The following is a 24,577-nucleotide window of genomic DNA, read 5'->3' on the forward strand; positions in this document are numbered from 1 at the left end:
TCTCCAAGTCTGGTAGGGTCCCTGTCTGCCTCTCTTCCTCTCCCCCGTCCCCCACTCTCCTAGGTTCTAAGCAGCTGGAGGGGGACCAGAGAGTGAAGGACCAGGCCCAGGAGCCCAGTCAGCCTCCCTAGCCAAGAGGGCAGGCAAGACGCCCTCTTGCCTCCCTGTCCCCCAATCTCAAAACCCCCACCCCCTCCAGTCTGCCTCTCCACCTCCTTGCCCCTCCTCCCTCCTTCTCACACCCCCAGGACCCAGGCAGCCCAGAGGGGGCCTTGGAGGGTGGAGGACCCCGCTAGGGAGCCCAGCAGGCCCACAAGCTGGAGAGCTCAGCAGGCCTCCTGGGCAGGAGAAACCCAGTCGCAGTTTCCCCATCTCCCCAGCCCCCAATGGTCCCTCCAGGCGGGAGCCTTCCCCCTCCCCCAGCCAACCCCCAGAGGCGCTGGTCCTGTCTGGCTTCCCCTTCCTCTCCCCCTTCCCCCAACTTCCCCCAGGCCCTACCCAGTTGCTCACATGGTCCCTGCGGTCTGCTTGGGCCTCAGGTCCCCTGCTGGCCTCCGGTAACTGTTCTATTTGTGGGGAGACATGATCTCTGCATCTTCCCATGCTGCCATCTTGACTCCACCCCGCCAAAAATTATTTTTAATGTCTGTTGTCATTTCTCGTTTGACCCATGTGTTATTTGCAAGTGTGTTGTTTAATCTTCAAGTACTTTGGGATTCTTTAGCCACTTTCTGTTATTAATTTCTAATTAGTTCCATTGTGTTTTGAGAGCATACTTTGGATGATTTCAGTTCTTTTAAATGTGTTGAGATGTGTTTCATGTCCCTAAATGGGATGAATCTTGGTGACTGTTCCATGTGAGCTTGAGAGGAATGCGCATTTGACTCTTAAATAACATGGATCTGAACTGGGCAGGTCCACTTATACCTGGATTGTTTTTAAGAAATGTACAGTCAGCCCTTCAAATTTTTGGGTTTCACATCAGCAGATTTAATCAACTTGGGTTGAATTTCCACTCATTGTACTGCTGCATTTTATATGAGGCAGTTGAGAATCAGCAGATTTTGCTATATGCAGGAGCTCCTGGGACCAATCCCCTCAGATACCCAGGGACAACTGTATTCTTCTGTTGTTGGATAAGTATTTTATAAATGTCAATTAGATCCAGTTGATTGATGATGGTTCAGTATCAGTCGGTGAGACTGATATTCTCACTGATTTTCTGTAAGCAGAATCTGTCAATTACTGATAGAGGTCTGTTGAAGTCTCCAACTATAATAATAGAGTTGTTTATTTAATCTTCCCATTCTATCTGCTTTTGCCTCACTTATTTTAGTACTTGCTTTATGCACATACACATTAAGGATTGTTGAAGTCTTCTTAGAAAATTGACCCTTTTATCATTATGTAATGCCCCTCTCTATTCCTGATAGTTTTCCTTATCTGATGTCTGCTTTGCCTGAAATTGATACAGCTATTCAAGCTTTCCCTGCATTAGTGTTGGTGTGGTATATTTTTCTTCATCACTTTACTTACAATCTATGTCTATTTAAAGTGGGTTTCTTGCAGACAACATATAATCAGTTGTTTTTTTATCACCTCTGTCATTTTCTGTTTATTGTTGAATTTAATCCATTCACATTTATAGTGTTTATGTGTATAGTTGGATTAATCTCTCACCTTTCTGTACTGTTTTCTATTCACTGCACTTCTTATTTCTTTTAATATTCCACCCTTTTTTTGCCTTACCTGGTTTAATTGGGCATTTTATATGATTCTGTTTTCTCTCATTTCTTAATAAGTCAGTTATCCTTCCTTTTAAAAATGATTTTAGTGGTTTCCCTAAGGTTGGCAAAATGTATTTACAACTAAGTCCACTTTCAAATAGGTCTATATTATCATATGAGTGTGTAGGTACCTTAAAATATTTCAAATTCATCCCTTCTAACATTGATGTCACTCATTTCACTTATCAATAAGCTATACTCACTGAATATGTTGTGGCTGTTGTTAGTTTGAACAGTTATGTATTAAATCAAGTAAGAAAAAGAGAAAAAAAGGATTTACTTTACCTTTATGTGTTTCCTCTCTAATGAATGCCCTTCATTTATTTACGTAGATCTCAGTTTCTGACCTGTCATTTTCTTTCTCTAAACTTTAAAAAAACTAAACTTCTTTAAACATTTTTTGAATGGCAGATCTACTAGTGAAAAAGTACTCATTTTTATTCATTTGAGAAACTCTTTATTTCCCCTTCATTTTTTAAAAAATTTATTTTGTTTATTATATTTTTAGCTGCATTGGGTCTTTGTTGCTGTGCGTAGGCTTTCTCTAGTTATGGTGAGCTGGGGCTACTCTTTGTTGTGGTGCATGGGCTTCTCATCATAGTGACTTCTCTTGTGGAACATGGGCTCTAGGCTCGCGGGCTTCAGTAGTTGCAGCATGTGGGCTCAGTAGTTTTGACACACAGGCTTAGTTGCTCTGAGGCATGTGGGATCTTCCTGGGCTCGAACCTGTGTCCCCTGCATTGGCAGGTGGACTCCCAATCACTGCACCACCAGGGAAGCCCTTCCCTTCATTTTTGAAGAACAGTTTTCCTTAATACAGAATTCTAGGTTGGTGATTCCTTTATTTCAACATTTTAAATATTTCACTCCACTCTCTTTTTGCTTGCATTGTTGATAGCAAGAAGTCTGCTATAAATCTTATACTTCTTTCTTCATAGGTAAGGTGTTGTTTTTCTATGTGTTTCAAGACTTTTTTCTTTAATTTTCTGTAGTTTGAACATGACATGCCTAGGCGAAATTTTTTTTATTATTTATCCCGCTTGGAGTCCCTTAGTCCTTGATCTGGTGTCTGTCATTAGTTTTGAAAAAATTCTTAGCTATTTTCACCTCACAAATTATTTCTGCTCTTTCTTTTTCTTCTTCTGGTGCTCCCAATACATCTATATTACACCTGTTCTAATTGTAGAACAGTTCTTAGATATTTTGTCCAGGCCTTTTTCATAATTTTTTTCTCCATGCATTTCAGTTTGGGAAGTTTATATTAACATATCTTCAAGCTCAGTGATTCTTTCCTCTGCTGTATCCAGTCTACTGATGAACTCATGAAAGGTATTCTTTATTTCTGTTACAATGATTTTGATTTCTAGCATTTCCTTTTGAGTTTGCATATCTCTGTTTACATCTGTTGCACACTGTCTACTTATTTTCATTATAGCACTACACATATCAATCACAGTTATCTTAAATTTTCCAATCTGATAACTTCAGAATGTCTGCCAATTCTGAGTTTGCTTCTGTTACCTGGTTTGTCTCTTCAGACTGTGGTTTTTATTGCTTTTTAGTGTTCCTTGTAATTTTTGTTGCATGCCAGACATATTGTATTGCAAATAAGAGCTGAGGTAAATAGGCTTGTAGTGTGAAGTTTTATGTTTATCTAGGGGTTAGCCTGTTTTTATTGTCTGATATAACTGCGTCAGAGTCTTCTATTTCCTCTAGTGCCCTTGATTGATTAATTTATTTAATTTGGTCTCTTATGTTGTCTTTTGATTTTATATTAGATTCTCCAGAGAAAAAGAACCAATAGGGAAGATAGGTAGATAGACAGATAGAGAAAGAAGAGAGGAGGAAAACAAACACAGGAAGAAAAAGATAGACAAAAACAAATATTTAAGGAGTTTATTTCAGAGTTTTTCTAAAAAAGGAATTGGCTCATGCAGTTGTGGGATCTAGCAAGTCCAAAATTTGCAGGACAGACCAGAAAACTGGAAATTCCAGCAAAAATCTATCTTGTAATCTTGAGTCCAGAGGCTGGAGATTAAGGCAGAATTTCTAAATTGCAGTCGAGAGACAGAATTCCAGAATCCTTTCTTCTTTGGAGACCCCAGTCTTAGCATCTTAGCTCTTAAAGATTTCAAGTGATTGTATGAAGCCCACTGTCATTATGGGGGGTGGAGTGACTTGCTTTATTCAAAATCTATTTATTTAAATGTTAATCCTATCTAAAGTATACCTTCAGGATAACATTTAGACCAATGTTTGACCAAGCAATAGCCTAGTCAAGTTGACACATAATATGAGCAATCAAAATTTCCTTATAAAATTTCTTCTTAGAGGTTTAGCCTTGCAGTTATTTCTGCTGTAATACCCTGTGATTTCTATTATGAGCCTGTTCCCCTAGGCTGTGATCATCGCAAGTGCTTTTCAACTTTCCTCATCATCTAGTGCCTTGATTTAGGTAAGACAGAAATACTGGAGGAGGGGTTAGAGACATATTTTAGGTTCTGGTAAAGTGGTTTCTTCTGAGTGAAATTATACAAAACAGGGTACTGAGAGTGTTTCAATATGGTTACTTTTCCCTTCAGCATATTTCAAAATGTTATTTCAAAATGTACCAGCTAATTAAAGTTTCTCATCAAATTTGAGAAGTTTTGACCATTATTTCTTCAAATATTCTTTCTGTTCATTTCTCTATCATCTTTTTCTCTGGTCTTCTCATTAAGTATATATTGGTATACTAGGTAGTACCCCACATTTGTCTAGCACTCTGCTTTTAAAAATTATTTTTTTCTTGTTCTTCATACTGGTGATCGCTATTCACCTGTCTTCAAATGCATTGCTTTTTTCTTCTGCTAGCTCATGCCTGATGTTGAGCCCCCTTTAGTGAAATTTTTATTTCAGTTATTAAGCTTTCCAATGCAGAACTTTTTGTTTTCCTAGAATTCTGTGTCTTTTAATAATCTCTATTTGGTGATGCATTTCTCTTATAGTTCCTTTTAGTTATTTAGTCATAGTTTCTGTTGGTTTTTTTGAACATATCGAAAAAACCTGGTTAAAGCTATTTGTCTAGTAAATCAATGCTTGAGCTTCATTGTGGACAGTTTTTGTTGATTGCTTTTGGCCTGTGTATGGTCCAAAATTTATTCCTTTGTGTATTTGAAAAATTTTGTTGCTGTTACTGAAAACAAGATATTTAAAACTATACAGTGTGTCAACTCTGGAAATCATATTCTTCCTCTGATTTTGTTATTGTTGCTATTTGCTGCTGTTTTTGTTTTTGTTGTTGCTGTTTGTTTAGGACTTTTCTGGGACTGACTTGATGATTGTATTCTTTGTTGTGTATATCTGCTGAAGTCTCTATTTAATCTCACAAGAGAGATAAACACTTTTAATAAGTTTCTGAGCCTTTGCCAAGGGGCTCTGGGTGTGGGGGATGGGGTACATCTTTAATGCTTTAGCCTGTGGTTTAAAATGGTGTCATAACCTTCAGTTACAGCTAATGTTAAGTCTCAAGGTCAGGCAGAAGTCAAAACACCTTCTCAGGTTATTTCTGGGTGTGTGCATGAACATGTCCTTCTAGTTGCCAGAAATATGGTGGAGCTTTTCAAAGCATTTTACTTCTTTCTTCCTACCCCTTCCTCCATGGAACATCCACTAAACCAGTGATTCGTTTAATAATGCTTCTGATTTTTTTTTCCTGTGTTGGTTTAAAACAAACTTTTCCCCATTAATATATTATTTGTCTCCACTTTTCAAATAATGGCACAAATAGCTATGCACCTAAACTCTAATGCTCCTATAATTGAATTAATTAATATGTACAATATAATTATATATGAATTGTCAATACATTATTGGTGTCCTTAATCATTTTACGTATTTGAGTTTATTTTTAATCATAAGAAAACACTAAGCTTCCTTTGGCTGTATTAAAATTTAGCTTCCTGTATTGATTTAAACTATTATTACCTCCAATTGAAAATTTTGTTTTAAATAATGAGAATTTAAACAATTTTCTGTTACTTTACCAATGTAGCTGTAGGACCTTGTTTTATTATAAAATTAACTTTTTAAGTGTTAAATGCAATGCACAAGGAGGAAGTGATGAAGATATTTGACTATTTTTCTTAATTAAAATTATATATTTGCAAATAATATTTACAAACAAAGCTTTGCCAGTGGGAGTATATCATTCATGAGGGCAAAAGATGGCCCACATTTTGTGGAAAAACTAGTTTTGCTTTGAAGTTGAATATTTTTTTTCCTTTTAAATCACTCTTTCGTCTATCTTTTGGGGAATTTTCAGCAATTCTGTGTCACTGAATAAAGTGTTTAACATATGAGAAGTTGTTAAACACAACTGAATTTTTTTAACTCTTCATATTATTTCATGTTATCTAGGCCTCTTGTTCTAAGTAACACGACCTTCTTGGAAAAAAGTTTCTCATATAGACCAAACTATGGACCTCTTATAAATAGTGAAAAACAGATGATTTTCCAAATTCTTGTGTTTTTACTTATTACACCTGGTTTTTAGAACCCATATTTATAAGTAATCTAAAACAAGCAGAACATTTATTATGCAATATCTTAGTAGATATTATGATAAAAATTTTATGGTAGGCAGTCAAATGCATTTTGGAAATGTTGGATTAAAAAATGTTGAGGTTTATTTATGGCAGAAACCCTCAATTAATTTGAAAAATTTTTAAATTTTACTTTAGTTTCATTAACCTACTGATTTTCATCTTGACCAAAAATACATCATAAAATATTTTTATTACTGTTCTATAATATTGCTAATTACTAGAGACCTGAAGATATCCACTTTTAATGTTTTTTTTGCAACCAGTTCACAGAAACTACTTAAATCAATATTTATAAAGTATATTCAAAATTTAATCAAAAATCAGTTGATTAAAGTAAATAGAAAATGCAGTGCTACATACTAGGTATCACCAATTTCTCATTTTACCCTACCACACCTTCGACGGCAAAAAATAGTTTTCTTTACACCAGGTCAACATATTAAAATATTTTGGACAATGATTTAACTGTGCTGAATATTGATACAAGCCTTTCCTCCCAAGACTTTTATCAATATTTCCAGGGTGTCAAGTTATACTCCTGTATTCATGTGAACTTAGGTTTTGACCACCTCTGTAGGTTCTTGTGAACTGAAATCATATGTTTTTTCTTACCAATTCATACTCTCCTCTAATAACCTGTTCATCATAGAAGATCAGCCACCTCACACTTCCTCTAGATCCACCTCTGCCGAGGCCATGACATCAAAGTGGGAACTAATCTCAAACTAACTTTTCCAGTTTTCTCTTTGCAGAGTGCTGAGTAGTGGGAACTTTAACTGTAACTGATCATTTTTTGTCTTTTATATAATTTGTAGAATGTTTATTTGCACAAAACACAAATAACATATGTATGTATATGTATGCATGTGCATGTATATGTTTACACACACACACACACATATTTTATGATTACTTACTTGGAAGTCTGAAATCTAGGGCAACAAGAAAAAGAAAAGGGGGAGTGAGGCATGGTCTTCTTCTTATTACCATTTTTTCTTTCCTTTTCTTTTTTTACCTAAGTTATTTATTTAATTCACCTCCTGCTACAAGCAAAGGGATGGGAAATGAGTCAACTGGTCATCATTTGATGCAAATAAAGAATATGCGCTTAAGGTCCCACATACTTTACCGGTTCATGTGCAAGAATAGTCCAGATCTGAGCTGTGGGCCACCATGTAGAACATTGGTCCAGGTTTTCTTTGTTCATCTTCATTGCAGGTCAGAAATGGCTTCAAATGAGGATTATGGAATAAAGAATTGTTACCATATCCCTAGGGAAAGGGCTTAGACCTGATGCAGAGATGGGGGTAGGCAAAGAATTTGGATTCTTGTGTTTTCTCTGGTGCCAGCAGGAGGGTGTTCAGCATGCTGACTCCTACCCCGGGGAACATGACAAAGTAAGCAGGAACCTTCCAGGTGTGGGCTGAGCCCTACTTGCTTGAGGCACCTCTAGACATGGGCAGCCCTGGATGTGGTTGGGACATACCTAAGCACCCCAGAAGCCCAGGGTCTAGTCACCACTCCATTTTCAACCTGTTTCAAAGCTATCATTACCTCTTAATTATTCTACAGATTAGAAAGAAATTATTATTCCTGATTAAAAATAGAATTATCAAATTTAAAATTATGATAGCAGTAAGCAGCAAGTTACATTCCTTAGAAAATCAATGCAATGAACTACATAGCAACTATTCTCAAAATTCAGAAGAAAGTAATAAATACTAGGTGTGATAAGAAAAAAATTAAGAGAAAAGTGGAAAATAAAATACAATCTACAGAAAATTGTAACTTCAAGAAACAGGGAGAAAAAAGATGGCGGCGAAGTAGAGGGACGTAGAATGCATCCCTCTCCACAGATGCATTGGGAATGCAATGAAGGACGCAATAATTCCCACAGAGAACCAGCTGAACACCAGCAGATGACCTCGGACAACAGAAAGGACCACAAGGATCTCCACATAACCAGTAGGGAGGCATCTACGATGGCTCAAAGAGGGTGAAGCGGCGGAGCTGTGGCAGACGGGAGGGAGTGAGAAACACATGGAGGGTCTGCACTGCAGCTCAGCGTTCCCGGACCAAGACGTCGATTCACAGCTGAACAGAGGGTCCGGGAGTGGGAGCGTGGGAACCGGAGAGCTGGTTCAGGGTGAGAAACATTGTTGCCAGTAAGGTGACAGACTGAGAGGACAGGAGGGAGGAGGTCTGCAGTGAGGAGTGCCTGCCCCTAAGAGCTGCCCAGCCATGATGGCGGCTGGATGCTGCAGGCTCACGGGCGGGGTGGAGGAGCCGCGGGCATAGCCTCTCTCTCTCTTTCGGCGACTCTGCAACAGGCAATGGAGAGATGCCCTGTGGGCCACCTAAGGCGCTCAGGGATAACAAGGACCCTCAGGCACTCGGGTGGGGCTAGATTAAAACCCCTTGGAACTCCGGCAGCAGGGAGGCTGCCGAGAAAGAAAAAAATAAACCCGAGAGAGGCCCAACTCTGAGACTTTCTGTTTACACCTGAGCCACCAGCATCCCTCTGCAACAGGCACCTCCAAGCCCGACTGAAACAACAGTGCACCACTGCTCACTCACTCCCAGGGGAAGGAGCCACTATTGTACCCTTTCCCTCCCCACACACCAACGCTTACAGACGAACAATAAAGGAAGCTCTGCTGGCCACAGAATAATGCAAAAAAACCCAAGGCGAATAGGACACTTACAGCTGTGACTCTAAGGAAACAAATATTAGTATCAATCCTATTGAACTGGTCCATTCTGGGATCAGTTCTGGATTTTTTTTTTTTTCCTTCGATAATTACAATCTTAATCCTAAGGGATCTACAAGTTTTATAACATAATTTTCTTAATGCTATTTTTTATTCTATTTTTATTTTTTTGCCATTTTATATACTTCTATTTCTAACTAAGTTTTTGGTAGTACGGACAATATATCTCTCATACTTTCCTTTCATCCCTATCTTTTATACATTTCTATTCCTTTCTTTTTATTTGCATATTTCCAATCACACTATGCTCTTCTGTTCCCCTTTCTTGCATCCATTTTTAGTTTATTTTATCTTAACATACTTATAAGCAACTCTATCAATCTGCTCAGACTCCTTGCTCTATTCTCCAGATGACGCACTGCCTTGGTATTTAATATTAGGTTTTTGTCTTTATATTAGTTCTTAGTACAATTGTCTAATTTCATTCTGAGAATCTCCATTCTGTCTGGTGGTACTCTAGCTCTTTTCTATATTTGATTCTAGCTTACAGAATCTCCCTGGATTAGTGTTTGTATGTGTAAGGTGTTATTTGTTTGTTTGTTTGCTTTTGCTTTTGTCTGTGATTTGTTCTGTTTCAGTTGTCAATTTCTGTTGGAGTTCTCTTTAAATATCTGATAGCATATTGGGGTTCTTTCAGGTCTTTCCAGAGCCTTATGTCCTAATGGATTCAGTAATTGTGTGTCTTATACATGTATGTGTTTCCTAGACTTAGTATCTGTTTAACACAACACTTAGACATTAGTCTGAGGCTTGGACAGTCTTCTATAAACACCTCTATCGCCAGGACAAGCAACCCCAAAAGTTTGGACAACCGTGAGGAAACAAACACCATGATGGCAAAGGAGCAGGAAAAAAACCCACAAGACCAAATAAATGAGGAGGAAATAGGAAAAATGCCTGAAAAAGAATTCAAAGTAATGATAGTAAAAATGATACAAAATCTCGATAACAAAATAGAGAAAATGCAAGAAACAGTTCATAAAAACTCAGAAAAACAAACAGCAATGGACAACAAAATAATTGAAATTAAAAATACTACTGATTGTATAACCAGCAAAATGACTGACGCAGAAGAATGAATAAGTGAGTTGGAAGATAGAATGGGGGAAATAAATGCCACAGAGCAGGAAAAAGAAAAAAGAATAAAAAGAATAGAAGACAGTCTCAGAGACATCAGTGATAACATTAAGCATACCAACATTCAAATCATAGGCATCCCAGAAGAAGAAGAAAAAAAGAAAGTGTCTGAGAAAATATTTGAAGAGGTTATAGTGGAAAACTTCCCCAACATGGGAAAGGAAATAATTAACCAAGTCCAAGAAGCGCAGAAGAGTCCCATACAGAATAAACCCAAGGAGAAATACACCAAGACACATATTAATCAAACTAATGACAATTAAATACAAAGAAAAAATATTAAAAGCAGCAAGGGAAAAGCAACAAATAACATATAAGGGAAAACCCGTAAGGATAACAGCTGATCTTTCTGCAGAAACTCTGCAGGCCAGAAGGGAATGGCAGGATATACTGAAAGTCCTGAAAGAGAGAAACCTACAGCCAAGAATACTCTACCCAGCAAGAATCTCATTCAGATTTGATGGAGAAATCAAAAGCTTTCCAGACAAGCAAAAGTGAAGAGAATTCAGCACCACCAAACCAGCCTTACAACAAGTGCTAAAGGAACTTCTCTAAGTAGGAAACACAAGAAAAGGAAAACACCTACAAATGCAAACCCAAAACAATTAAGAAAATGGTAATAGGGACATACATGTCAATAATCACTTTAAATGTAAATGGATTAAATGCTCCAACCAAAAGACACAGACTGGCTGAATGGATACAAAAACAAGACCTTTCTATATGCTGCCTGCAAGAAACCCACTTCAGACCAAGGGATACATATAGACTGAAAGTAAAGGGATGGAAAAAGATAATCCATGCAAATGGAAGTCAAAAGAAAGCTGGAGTAGCAATACTCATATCAGACAAATTAGACTTGAAAGTAAAGACTACTAAAAGAGACAAGGAAGGACACTACATAATGATCAAGGGATCCATTGAAGAAGAACATATCACAATGGTAAATATCTATGCCCCCAACATAGGAGTACCTCAATACATAAGGCAAATGCTAACAGCTATAAAAGGGGAAATTGACAGTAACACAATAATAGTGGGAGACTTGAACATCCCACTTACATCAGTGGACAGATCATCCAAACAGAAAACAAATAAGGACACACAAGCTTTAAATGACACATTAGACCATCTCGACTTCATTGATATTTAGAGGACATTCCATCCAAAAACGACAAAATACACCTTCTCAAGTGCACATGGAACATTTTCCAGGATAGATCACATCTTGGGTCACAAATCAAACCTCGGCAAATTCAAGAAAAGTGAAATCGTATCAAGCACCTTCTCAGACCACAATGCCATGAGACTAGATATCAATTACAGGAAAAAAACTGCAAAAAATACAAACACATGGGGGCTAAACAATTCACTCTTAAACAACCAAGAAATCACTAAAGAAATCAAAGAGGAAATCAAAAAATATCTAGAAACAAACGACAATGAAAACACAACAACCCAAAACCTATGGGATGCAGCAAAAGCAGTTCTAAGAGGGAAGTTTATAGCAATACAGTCCTACCTTAAGAAACAAGAAAATTATCAAATAAATGACCTAACCTTACACCCCAAACAATTAGAAAAAGAACAAAGAAACCCCAAAGTGAGCAGAAGGAAAGAAATCATAAAGATCAGACCAGAAATAAATGAAAAAGAAAGGGAGGAAGCAATAGCAAACATTAATAAAACTAAAAGTGGGTTCTTTGAGAAGATTAACAAAATTGATAAACCATTAGCCAGACTCATCAAGAAAAAAAGGGAGAAGACACAAATCAACAGAATTAGAAATGAAAAAGGAGAAGTAACAACGGACACCTCACAAATACAAAACATCATGAGAGACTACTACAAGCAACTATATGCCAATCAATTGGATAACCTGGAAGAAATGGATAAATTCTTAGAAAAGTACAATCTTCCAAGACTGAACCAGGAAGAAATAGAAACTGTGAACAGACCAATCACAAGTATGGAAATTGAGGCTGTGATTAAAAATCTCCCAACACACAAAAGCCCAGGGCCAGATGGATTCACAGGTGAATTCTATCAAACATTTAGAGAAAAGCTAACACCTATCCTTCTCAAACTCTTCCGAAATATTGCAGAAGGTGGAACACTCCCAAACTCATTCTACGAGGCCACCATCACCCTGATACCAAAACCAGGTAAAGATGTCACAAAAAAAGGAAATTACAGACCAATATCACTGATGAATATAGATGCAAAAATCCTCAACAAAATACTAGCTAACAGACTCCAACAGCACATTAAAAAAATCATACACCATGATCAAGTGGGATTTATCCCTGGAATGCAAGGATTCTTTAATATATGCAAATCAATCAATGTGATACATCATATCAACAAATTGAAGGATAAAAACCATATGATCATCTCAATAAATGCAGAAAAAGCTTTTGACAAAGTTCAACATCCATTTATGATAAAAGCTCTCCAGAAAGTGGTCATAGAAGGAAATTACCTCAACATAATAAAAGCCATATATGAGAAACCAAAGAATTCTGTCTAAGAACAGGAACAAGACAAGGGTGTCCACTCTCACCATTATTGTTCAACATAGTTTTGGAAGCTTTAGCCACAGCAGCCAGAGAAGAAAAAGAACTAAAAGGAATCCAAATTGGAAAAGAAGAAGTAAAATTGTCACTCTTTTCAGATGACATAATAGTATATATAGAAAACCCTAAAGACTCTGCCAGAAGACTGCTAGCACTAATTGATGAGTTTAGTAAAGTAGCAGGATAGAAAAGTAATGCACAGAAATCTCTTGCATTCCTATGCGCTAACAACGAAAGAGCAGAAAGAGAAATTAAGGAAACTCTTCCATTCACCATTGCAACAAAAAGAATAAAATACCTAGGAATAAACCTGCCTAAGGAAGCAAAAGATCTGTATTCAGAAAACTTTAAGACATTGATGAAAGAAATCAAAGATGACACAAACAGATGGAGGGACATACCATGTTCCTGGATTGGAAGAATCAACATCGTGAAAATGACTGTGCTACCCAAAGCAATTTACAGATTCAATGCAATGCTTATCAAATTACCAATGGCATTTTTCACAGAAATAGAAGAAGAAATCCTATAATTTGTATGGAAACGCAAAAGACCCCAAATAGCCCAAGCAATCTTGAGAAGGAAAAATGGAGTTGGTGGAATCATGCTTCCTGACTTCAAACTATACTACAAGGCCATAGTGATCAAGACAGTATGGTACTGGCACAAAAATAGAGAGGAAGATCAATGGAACAGAAGAGGGAACTCAGAAGTAAGCCCAAACACATACCGGCACCTTATCTTTGACAAAGGATGCAAGAATATACAAATGGAAAAAAGACAGCCTCTTCAATAAGTGGTGCTGGGAAAATTGGACAGCAACATGTAAAAGAATGAAATTAGAACACTTCCTAACACCATACACAAAAAGAAACTCAACATGGATTAAAGATCTACATGTAAGGCCAGATAGTATAAAACTTCTAGAGGAAAACATAGGGAGAATACTCTATGACATCCATCAAAGCAAGATCCTTTTTTACCCACATCCTAGAATCATGGAAATAAAATCAGGAATAAACAAATGGGACCTCATGAAACTTAAAAGCTTTTGCACAGTGAAAGAAACCATAAACAAGACTAAAAGGCAACCCTCAGAATGGGAAAAAATAGTTGCCTATGAAACAGCGGACAAAGGATACAAATATACAAGCAGCTCATGCAGCTGAATACCAAAAAAAGCAAATAACCCAATCCACTAATGGGCGGAAGACCTAAATAGACATTTCTCCAAAGAAGACATACAGATGGCCAACAAACACATGAAAAGATGCTCAACATCATTAATCATCAGAGAACTGCAAGTCAAAGCCACAATGAGGTATCACCTCACACCAGTCAGAATGGCCCTCCTCACAAAATCTGGAAACAACAAATGTTGGAGAGGGTGTGGAGAAAAGGGAACTCTCCTGCACTGTTGATGGGAATATAAGTTGGTACAGCCACTATGGAAAACAATTTGGAGGTTCCTTAAAAAACTACAAATAGAACTACCATATGATCCAGTAATCCCACTCCTGGGCATATACCCAAAGAAAACCATAATCCCAAAAGAAACATGTACCATAATGTTTACTGCAGCACTATTTACAATAGCCAGGACATGGAAGCAGCCGAAATGCCCATCAACAAATGAATGGATAAAGAAGATGTGGCATATATATACAATGGAATATTACTCAGCTATAAAAAGGGATGAGATGGAGCTATATGCAATGAGGTGGATAGACCTACAGTCTGTCATACAGAGTGAAGTAAGTCAGAAAGAGAAAGACAAATATTGTATGCTAACTCACATATACGGAATCTAAAAATGGTACTGATGAACTCAGTGACAAGAACAAGGATGCAGGTGCAGAGAATGGACTGGAGAACTCGAGGTTTGGCAGGGGGCGGGGGTGAAGGGGAAGCTGAGACGAAGTGAGAGAGTAGCACAGACATATATATACTACCAACTGTAAAATAGATAGCCAGTGGGAAGTTCTACAGCAAAGGGAGTTCAACTCGAGGATGGAGGATGCCTTAGAGGACTGGGACGAGGAAGGTTGGGGGGGGACTCGAGGGAGGGTGGGGGGAGGCGAGGGAGGGAGGGAATATGGGGATATGTGTATAAAAACAGATGATTGAACTTGGTGTACCCCCAAAAAGTAATAAATAAATAAAATTATAAAAAAACAACAACACAAGAAACAGAAGTAATAAAATATTGAATGGAAAAGATACTTTGTTAATGTGAAAGAAATTAAAAACTTAACAACTGGGCCTTTTTTTGAAATTTTAAAACATTGTAGAGCTACAAATGTATGAGGCAAAATTAGGTATCATCACACTGGTTACTTTTACAAATTACAAGATTTTTTTTTTAATCCAGTAAATGACATAGTTATTTATCAGTTACTAGTTTCAGATTCCTTTCAGCGTTTCCGAAGACACAAGTCAAGATAAGGCTGATAATTGGGGAACATTTGATCTGATAAAAACATAATCCCACAAGTGAAGGAGAACTTTCCTCTGGTGAATGATGGACTGAGGGGGGAAAAATAAAGCAAGATCTCACCTTATGAGACTGAGAATACATGAAACAGCGATGATAAAATATTTGACTAACTTAACCACAGATATTCACAAACTGAGTTTTAAATAGATATTTATGGTTTTCTGAAGCAACCAAAACAGCAGCCCGTCTTCATGGGACCAGCTAGTGGGCATCAAAATTATTTAATACATCCTATCCCCTACTATCAAAAGTTAATACTCTCAAGTGCTTGGCATTCTTTAGAATAGTGGTTAAGGAAAAAGTTGAAATGAGTTTTCTCTTGCCCAGCAAGTTAACATTTTCTGTTAAATTTCTGTTTTCTCTCTAAGGACCTACTCTTCTTTTGCTGGTAAGTTATTCCCTTTAAGGACACGCTGTTCCCCCATCCCTCCCTTCAACTGCAATACTATGCTTTATTCTATGACTTCTGTAGTGCACAAATATCATAATATGATCATGCAAAATACATATCTACATTTTAGTTGACAGATGGTTTGTCTCCTTATATAGATCCTAAAATACAAATCAAAATAAAATTCAGATGGAATAAGGACTTAAATATATAGAGCATAAAATTACTGGAATAATATAGGGGATAATTGAAACTCTGAGCTACACAATAAAAGTAGACATAATGATAGATTTGGTTAAATACCAAAAGCTTCAAAAAGTTGAAACAAGTCTCAAAATAGAGAAATAAGTTCTGCAGTGCAAATAATCAATATAGGGCCAAGAGATTTCATTAAAAAATAAAAGATAAATGTTATATTGAAGAAATGCCAGGAAGGATCAATTCAGAAAAGCAAATGTAGAAAAGCTAATAAATACAATGAAATGCTTAAACTAACCAGTGTTCAACAAAACAAAATTTAAAATAAAAATAATATGAATGTTTTGTCTGTACATTTAATTCATGACATTTGTTAAATGTAAGCTATTCAAATTGATGGAAATATAAACATTGGACTAATATTCTTTATTGCTTTGGATCTTGCTTTTTATTTGATAATAAGATTTAGAGACTTTTCATGTCTGTTTATAGACATAACTTTTTTGAAATACCTTCATAGTAGTATATATTCTGGATTCTTCATAATTTATCTGTCTTTCTTATGTGTACTTTGAGTTGTCCATAGTTGCAGAACTATGCAGGCAGTTCTATAGGAGACAACCTTATCCATATAATTTGGTTTGGATATGTATTTTCTTAGCACCCGTTAATTCTCCTGGGGAAACTTGCTCCTTTTCCCAAACTTTATTTCAGGAATCACAAGGATGCCACCTAATTTTAGAACTTTGTTTTGTGTTATTGAGATCTGTATTGTTAATCTTGTGGTCTCACAGCTCTTCCTCAATTTGGTCATATTTCCTTATACTAACAAAATCTTTTGAGAGGTAAAAAATATTTTCAGCTTTTACTAAAGATGCACTTAATGTTTTTCATTAACTTTTGCTTTTGTTATTGGCATCAAATTACTGAGAAAAGGGCAAAAGAAACAACTTTATTTAGCCATATGTAATTACAAATCAGTGTGCTGATATTTAGTAATATTGCTTCTTATTATCCATTATCCTAAATTGAAATTTAGTATATTTACAGACTATCAGAAACACTAGGAAATTAAAATTACATATTATTTCTTTGCTCTTAGAATTACATTTGATAAGCTTTTGTAATTTTCTAAGGAACAATGTGTGTCTTCAGCACTTTTTGATGCAGCATTACATTAAGAACATTTTCCATATTATTAAATATTTTTTGAAAGCATGTTAATATCTACAAAACATTCCATCTTATGCAAGTACCATATTAATTTATCTGTGCCTCTATTACTTGATATTAAATGTGTTTCTAATTTTTTCTATCCCCATTCTATAATAAGTATTCTTGTACATTAATCCTTGTTAATTGCTTTATTAATTTAAAATAATTATTGTAATGTCATATAAGTAAAGTATGCTGTGGGCACTCAAAACCATAGAGAAAACAGTACGTCTAACTGTATTAGGGTTTAAGAATCATAGCATCTCTAACGGGATTTTAAGTAAATGAATCTAGTGATTAATTTTAAGAACATAAAACTTGAGACAATCAGATATTACGTGCTACCTAATGTGAAGAAATAAGAAGTATAACACATCAACTATGAAGAACTCTTACCAATCAGATCTGAATCAGAACTCTAGTTCCCAATCACTAATTTGTTTAAAAAAAAAAGGAAGTCAAAGAAATATGTTAAAAATAAAACCTATGGGAATACACACAGAAAAATGCAAAAGTCTGTTAACTCTACAAGGCAAACGACCACCCACAAGGAAGAATAAACTTCATGGGAAAGAGAGAGAGGGAATACTTACAGATTTAAAGACGAGAGAATAATCAACCAATCTATCAATATTGTGAGCCCTGTTGGGATTCTGATTTCAATAAAACAACTTTGGAAATAAATTATGGTACATCATGTGGATATGTACACTTATTAGATTTTCATAATATTAAGGATTTATTGTTAAATTTGTGGGTAGATAGCTGGGAAAGGTTTTGTCTTATTTTGTATGGTTTTAGTCCTTATGCTGTTTTTTCCTGGTGAAATGTTATGTCTAGGATTTTCATCTGTACTATTCAGGGGTTAAAGTAACTCTGAATAATCCTAAAATAACCCTAACGTAATCGTGTTTTGGGTAGAGCCTAAACACAATTGGACATATGTTGATAATTATTGCCCTCCTCTATATTTACATACTTTTTTGAGAATTTAAAATGCCACAGAAGGGAGCAGCAAGAAATGAGTTTAATATTTAAGTAGGGAGCAGATAGCACAGTCTTGTTTATATGTACATTGTTTATCCTAAAAGATTTGGGAAAGGGAGTGAAATGATGGGATTCACAAGTGAGAGTATACTGTTATGAACGTGGACATGAATTCATCCAGGAGCAAGGAGACCATTAATACCTTCCTCAGTTTCTATAATTCCAGTCCCGTCTCTGTCACACTCTTATGTGCTGTAATTTCTCTACAGAATGATTATAGAATGATAAAGAAAATAAGAATGAATTAAAAATGAGATGTGGAAGCTAAAGGAACTCCTTAGTAGACACAAAGAAGCACTCATATCTTGCAGCAGGAGTGCAGAGAAAGCCAAACATGAGGCCTGAGATTAGACTAATGTCTGTGCCACTAACTTCAAAGGAGGTTAAACTTGGCAGATCTGTTATGCCAAGGGCAGTGCCCCCATTAGGAAAATCTGGATCTCTAACACATGGAATCTAGACATGTGGAGGATTGCTCCCGAAGAGTTTGATTCCTCTGATGCTTCTCAACCTTCTAAGCTTGCAGAAATGTTCCACTTTTTTCTGTTAAGAGCAGTCATCTCAATAATCCTGAAAGGCAGCAGACATACCACTCAAGATCTACCCTCACTTTCCCTCCTGGCAACGTGGCTTATACCTAAGTTTTAAGTCACAATACCAACCAACTGATGCACTGGGTTTCATAAGCAAAAAGTACTGTAATTTAAAGATGCTGCAAATCTATCTGACGTGTATCTGTAGCCATCTGGGAAGTAAGAGTGGCACTGGTTTAGAAGATTCTTTATCAGAGGGACAAAAACAGAATTGGAAAGGGAAGAGTTTATTTACCTGAGAGTATTCTCCAGAGATAAAGGATTTAGCATCCTGGAAAGAACCTCAGGAGATTTTACAAACTAATAAGGTGGCTCCCAGTGGCATGGTACACACAGCGGCCAAGCTGAGCAAAACTGAAATGCGTGAACTGCAATGTCAGATGATGGATAAAGAGATTAAAAAGTTCAGAGAAGTAGACATGCTAGTATGGATGTAATATGCACAGTCAGAAGATGGGCATGATGGTTATGTTCCTTGCAAAGGCCCGGAGGACACACAATTTATCAAGGCCACATGAATGCCCTGGTGCTACAGGAAGCAGCATCATTAAAAAGTTCAGTAGTGGCTCTATTTTTCAGTTTAGGGCTAGAGATAGAAAATACTGTTATAGAACTTATCTAGTTGAAAGCAATGTCCATGAATGGACTTTAAAACAGTAGAGTCTAGGTGGCAGCAGTTAACTGTCAGTAGCCAGATGGTACTTAAGCACAGATATTGTGATCACTAGCAAAGTAGTGGAGTAGTAGTGCTGGGAACAAGATACACAGGGACCTACACGGATGGGTAATAGTAAATGACCTCCCTAGGGGCAAAACAAATTGGTAGCTGACAAATGCACTTCTCAGCTTGAACCAGCAGAAGAAATCAAGATTTGGTGATTGTGTATCTGATGATAGCCACCCTAGTAAAAATGTCATGATTCCTTGCACAGGTTTCAGACTGGAGACTATTGTTCAGAATCAGAACCCACTAAACACTGGTTCCAAGTGGAACAACTGCAACATCACAGCATCTATACGCAGCAATGGTTTGCTGAGTCTTTCCTCAAAGAAAATTATGGCCATTTACTCAGTTGACTATAAATTGGGAGAAGGGGTTACTCATTTCTAGCAGTGTTGGTATAGGTTATAGAGTTTCTGGGATATTGAGCTATAGATACTTTGAAACATATTGTGGCCTTCCTATATGTATGGGGGCAAATGGGAAACAGGTACTAAATGGCTTACATAGACCACCTTGATGGTAATTTCCCTGGACCCTGAATGTTTAATTGGTATTAACATACTTAGAAGTTAGCACAACTTCCAAATTGGGTTCTTGGTTGTAGATAACTACCAAAATGGGGAAAGCCAAGTGGAAGCTTCTGAAACTGTTCCTGTCATGGCAAAGTTAGTAAAAATATATACATAAAAATTGTATCATGTATGTATTATAGAGTTTAGGAGATTTATATCAGCCATGAGTTTCTAACAGATGCAAGGATAGTGTTCCTTATCGCATCCTCAGTTAAGTTACCTAGCATTGACCCTGCAAAAACCAGATGGATCCTGGAGATGACTGTAGACTATTGCAAGCTCAACCCAGTAGTTGCCCTGATTGAAGCTGCCATGACCAATGTGGTAACTTTGTTAGAACAGATACAGCCTCAGGTTCTGGTATGTGGACATTGTTTTGGCACATGCATTCTTTTCTATCTCAATAAGAAAAGAGTATCAGGGAGAGTTTTTGTTCACTTCAAATGTGTAATAAACACTTGCAAATTTTGCCCTTAAGCTGCAATTCCCTTATCCTCTGCTGTAATATAGTCTAAAGGGATCTTAGACTATCTAAACATTGCAGAGAGCAGCACTTGGATCCATTGCTTTGAGGATAGCATGTTAACCTCTTCAAATAGTACCATGAAGGCCTTTGTACACTATTTAGAGGATGGAGTGGTCGTGATGGCAGAGATAGAGGCAAACAGCATGGATTCTCACTTACTAAGGCTAATCTACCTAGCTACTGCTACTGGCAAATGTCCAACTTGTAAGAAAAAGAGACCAAAACCAAGCTCCAAAATACATAATTTCTTGAGATTTACTATCTACTTGGTAGCAAGTTAACTACTTTGAATGTCTTCCATCCTGAGAATACCAGTGGTCTTGTCACTGGAATAGATTATTATTATTTTTTTTGCCAATATATATGGGTTTCAAAAGTATTCCTGTTCTGCCCCTTGTTATCCAAATAAAGGAGTTTCATGGAAGGTGTAATGGTTTACTTTATGCCTCAACTTGACTGGGCCACAGGGTGGTCAAACGTTACTCTGGGTGTATCTGTGAGGCTGTTTCTAGAGGAGATTAACACTTGAATCAGAAGACTGAGTAAAGCAGAGTGCCCGCCCTAAGGTAGGTAGGTCTCATCCAATCAATAGAAGACCTGAAAAGAGCAAAAAAGTGCTGAGTAGAAGGGAACACTTCCTGTCTGACTGCCTGCTAGCTGGGGCATTGGTCTTTTCCTACCTTCAGACTCAAACTGAAATATCAAGAGTTCTTAGCTCTCAAGTTGCGAGCTTTCTGCTGGAACTTTCACCATGGGCTCTCCTGGTGCTCAGGCCTTTGAACTCCGACTGGAATATGCTATCATCTGTTCCTGATCTCCATCTTGCTGGCTGCAGATCTTGGGACTCCTCAGCCTTCATAACTACGTGTGCCGATTTCTTATTAAAAATGTCTTCAGAGAGACATAGAAATCAATCTCCTATGGGTTCTGTTTCGCTGGAGAACCCTGAATAATGCAGTAGGTTTTTGTAGGAGGAGCTTCTTTCTTAGGAGTTGTGATGAGCTTCATGAAGAGTATGTCCTCTTCTGTCATTACTGTTTAGTGTTCAAAATATGCCGTCTTTGTGTGGCCGTGGCTCCACACCTCAGGGTTAGTGTGATTGCAGCTCTGTTATCCTGCATGTTGTAGGCCTTGCCTTCTAAAGTAACGATTCAATTTTAATACTATGCTATTTTGGAATCTTGTTTTCTGAGATCTGTTTACTCTGGGTCTGTTTACTGATCTAAGCAGTCTTTCTGTGGGATTCCTAGTGCTCCTGCCTTCTCAGCATGGTTTATGTCCCCAACAGCTTTCCTTCAGGGTAGGTCTTTGTCTTTCTGGAAAAGCCTATTTGTGATATGTTGAATGATGCCTGGGGATTTAGGCTGTCGTGGTTTGATCTCCTCTTTGCCCCAGTGTGCTTCCCTGGGTCATTGTTTTTACATGTGTCTGAAACCTGGAGCCTGCAAGTTCTTCTTACAGTATTACAGATTGTTCTAGATACTTTTGAAATCAAGTTTTTGTTTGTTAATCCTGGGTTCCATGGCCTGTATTGTCCCTCAGTGTTCACCTATCTCTTCTCTGCAACCACTGGACATCAGTTGACCCAGCATGGATCTGAGGCCATGGAATGGTCTGGCCACACATTCACCCTCAGAGGTTGTTAGAGGCTTTCTGGCCATATAGCATCAATGGATTTGTCATCTATGAATTGCTTATTTTTCTATCTCTTTTGATCTTTTATAAAAAGATTTGGGGGGATTTAAAAATTGCTGCAGTCATGGTCCTGTTGTAATTTTTTATCTTTTTTTATAATAGTAAAGTTATTCACTTTAGAAAATACATTAAATTTATTATATATTTACATAGGTTACAGATAAACTTAGGCATATATCATGTATTTATAAATTTTCATGTATTAGTTATGAGTTATGTGTTATATAGTATGCATCACTCATGATACAACATTTTGCACACAATCTATGTTAAATAATTTAAATATGATTAATTATTTCTAATGGCATTTTATACAATTTTATGTTGACCTTATGATAATGTAAGATATTTAATATCTGCACACTCTCCCTCATTAGGACAAGCCATTTGAGAACTGAAATTTTATTTTATGAATCTTTATAACACAACTAACTAAAAACAATACTTGATATGTATTAGCAATTAAAATATAACTTTTTAAGTATTACAGTTCAAATTTGGAACATTTTATTACTTAAACATTGCATTTTTGTGTCAGCCTACAACCTAGGAATAAATCCACAAAATCAAGCAATCATGTGCAGGAAAAATGAGTAATAAATAAATTACAGGGAACACCATCAGAACGTATTACATAAAAATAAATATTCAGATTTCATATATAAATCCCCTTAGTTAATTTTGTACATATGTCCAAATGATATTTAATCATTCATGTATATAAGACTAAAGTTTCCTGAAGAATTTCTAAAATAATATATGAGATCAAAACATCTAACCTTTCATAGAGCAATTTTTTGCACAGATATTTACTTGCTAAGATACAGTAGCAGAGCCACTTTGACACTCATTGTTCTCTCCAAAATTTTACTTCAGATATATTTGGGGGGTGGGGTGGGGAATAAATGGTTAATTTAGATATTGAAATATTTCTTTCCTGTATATCATCCTACACCCACTAAATTTGTAACATATTAGCAGAAGCTTCCTTAATGGAATGCAGTTTTGGGAAGATGATATTTTGATAGAAAAAACATCCTGTATCTTATACAAAATTTTTATTTTCTTCTTATCGATTACTAATACTTTTTCTCAATGTACAAATAAATGTATAGTAAATCAGTCCCTTAAATCCTATAATCTATATTAAAATTTTTCCTGTGGAAATTATACTTTACATCACTATTTTAATGTGTTCTTTCACGTCATTGAAATCATATATCAGATTTGACATTCCAATTCTATTGTTCCCCACAATCTATCTGATAGCTATTTTTTTCCCCAGCATCACACCAGATTATTCTAATCCAGAATGTTTGAAGGAAACATTTATAGGTAGAACTGTCTTGAAAGTGTTTGCAATTTTTAGTACAAGTACTTTTGAAATTTACAGGTAAAAACATTTTGTAGACAAATCTTTCCCATTCTTGGAGGACAAACCCTAGCACATTTTCAACAATTTATTTGACTTTCACTGCCCATTTCTTCCAAGCAATCAATTTATCTTTTTCTGCAGAGTCTGTGAACAGGACTATTTACATTGTCAATTGAGAGGTGGCATGGATTTCCCTGGTTAGCTGCCCCTTTGCTCTTTTTCCAGTGCTGTCACCAGAGAGAAGTGAATCTGGACCTCAGTGAATAAAACAATTTCTGACAAATTGTGCCATCCATGTAGGAAGAGGGCAGTAAATGTCCAGATGCAAACCTCCACTCAACTTCCTTCTTCCTGATAGAGTTTGTGCTTTGTATGACTGCATAAAGCATTCTAGAATTCACAGAAGTAATTGAAAAAAAAAAAAAAAAAACTTTCAGGGGCCAAAACGATGGTCATTGGCTTCTGTATGTGAAATTTGTTTGGTAGATGAAGATCATCTTTGGTACTCTGCCGTTCATTATTTCAAATTACATTTGTAGAACTTTGTTTTCTCTTTTCCCTTCCCTCCATCTCATGCATGCCTAAATGTCCAGGCAATATCAAAATATATCCTAATGAAAGAAGAGCAGTAGTTACTTGGTAGAGAGGCAAGAAGTAATATAGAAACATCAATTTGAAAGAAAAGGTCTAGGGCCCATTTTGTTCAAAGCTAAGCCTATGTGAGTCTTCTATCTGTCTCACAGAGGCTTACCTGTCTGTGAATAGGCACTGAGCATGCTTACTGTGAACACAGTATTTTGTGGCCTCTCCTGTTGTTTTTATTTTATATATCACTGTAAATGGGCAATAAAATATATTGCTACTTAAGACACTAAGAATAGTGAACT

The sequence above is a fragment of the Hippopotamus amphibius genome, chromosome 15 (assembly GCF_030028045.1).
Source record: "Hippopotamus amphibius kiboko isolate mHipAmp2 chromosome 15, mHipAmp2.hap2, whole genome shotgun sequence".
Lineage (NCBI taxonomy): Eukaryota > Metazoa > Chordata > Mammalia > Artiodactyla > Hippopotamidae > Hippopotamus > Hippopotamus amphibius.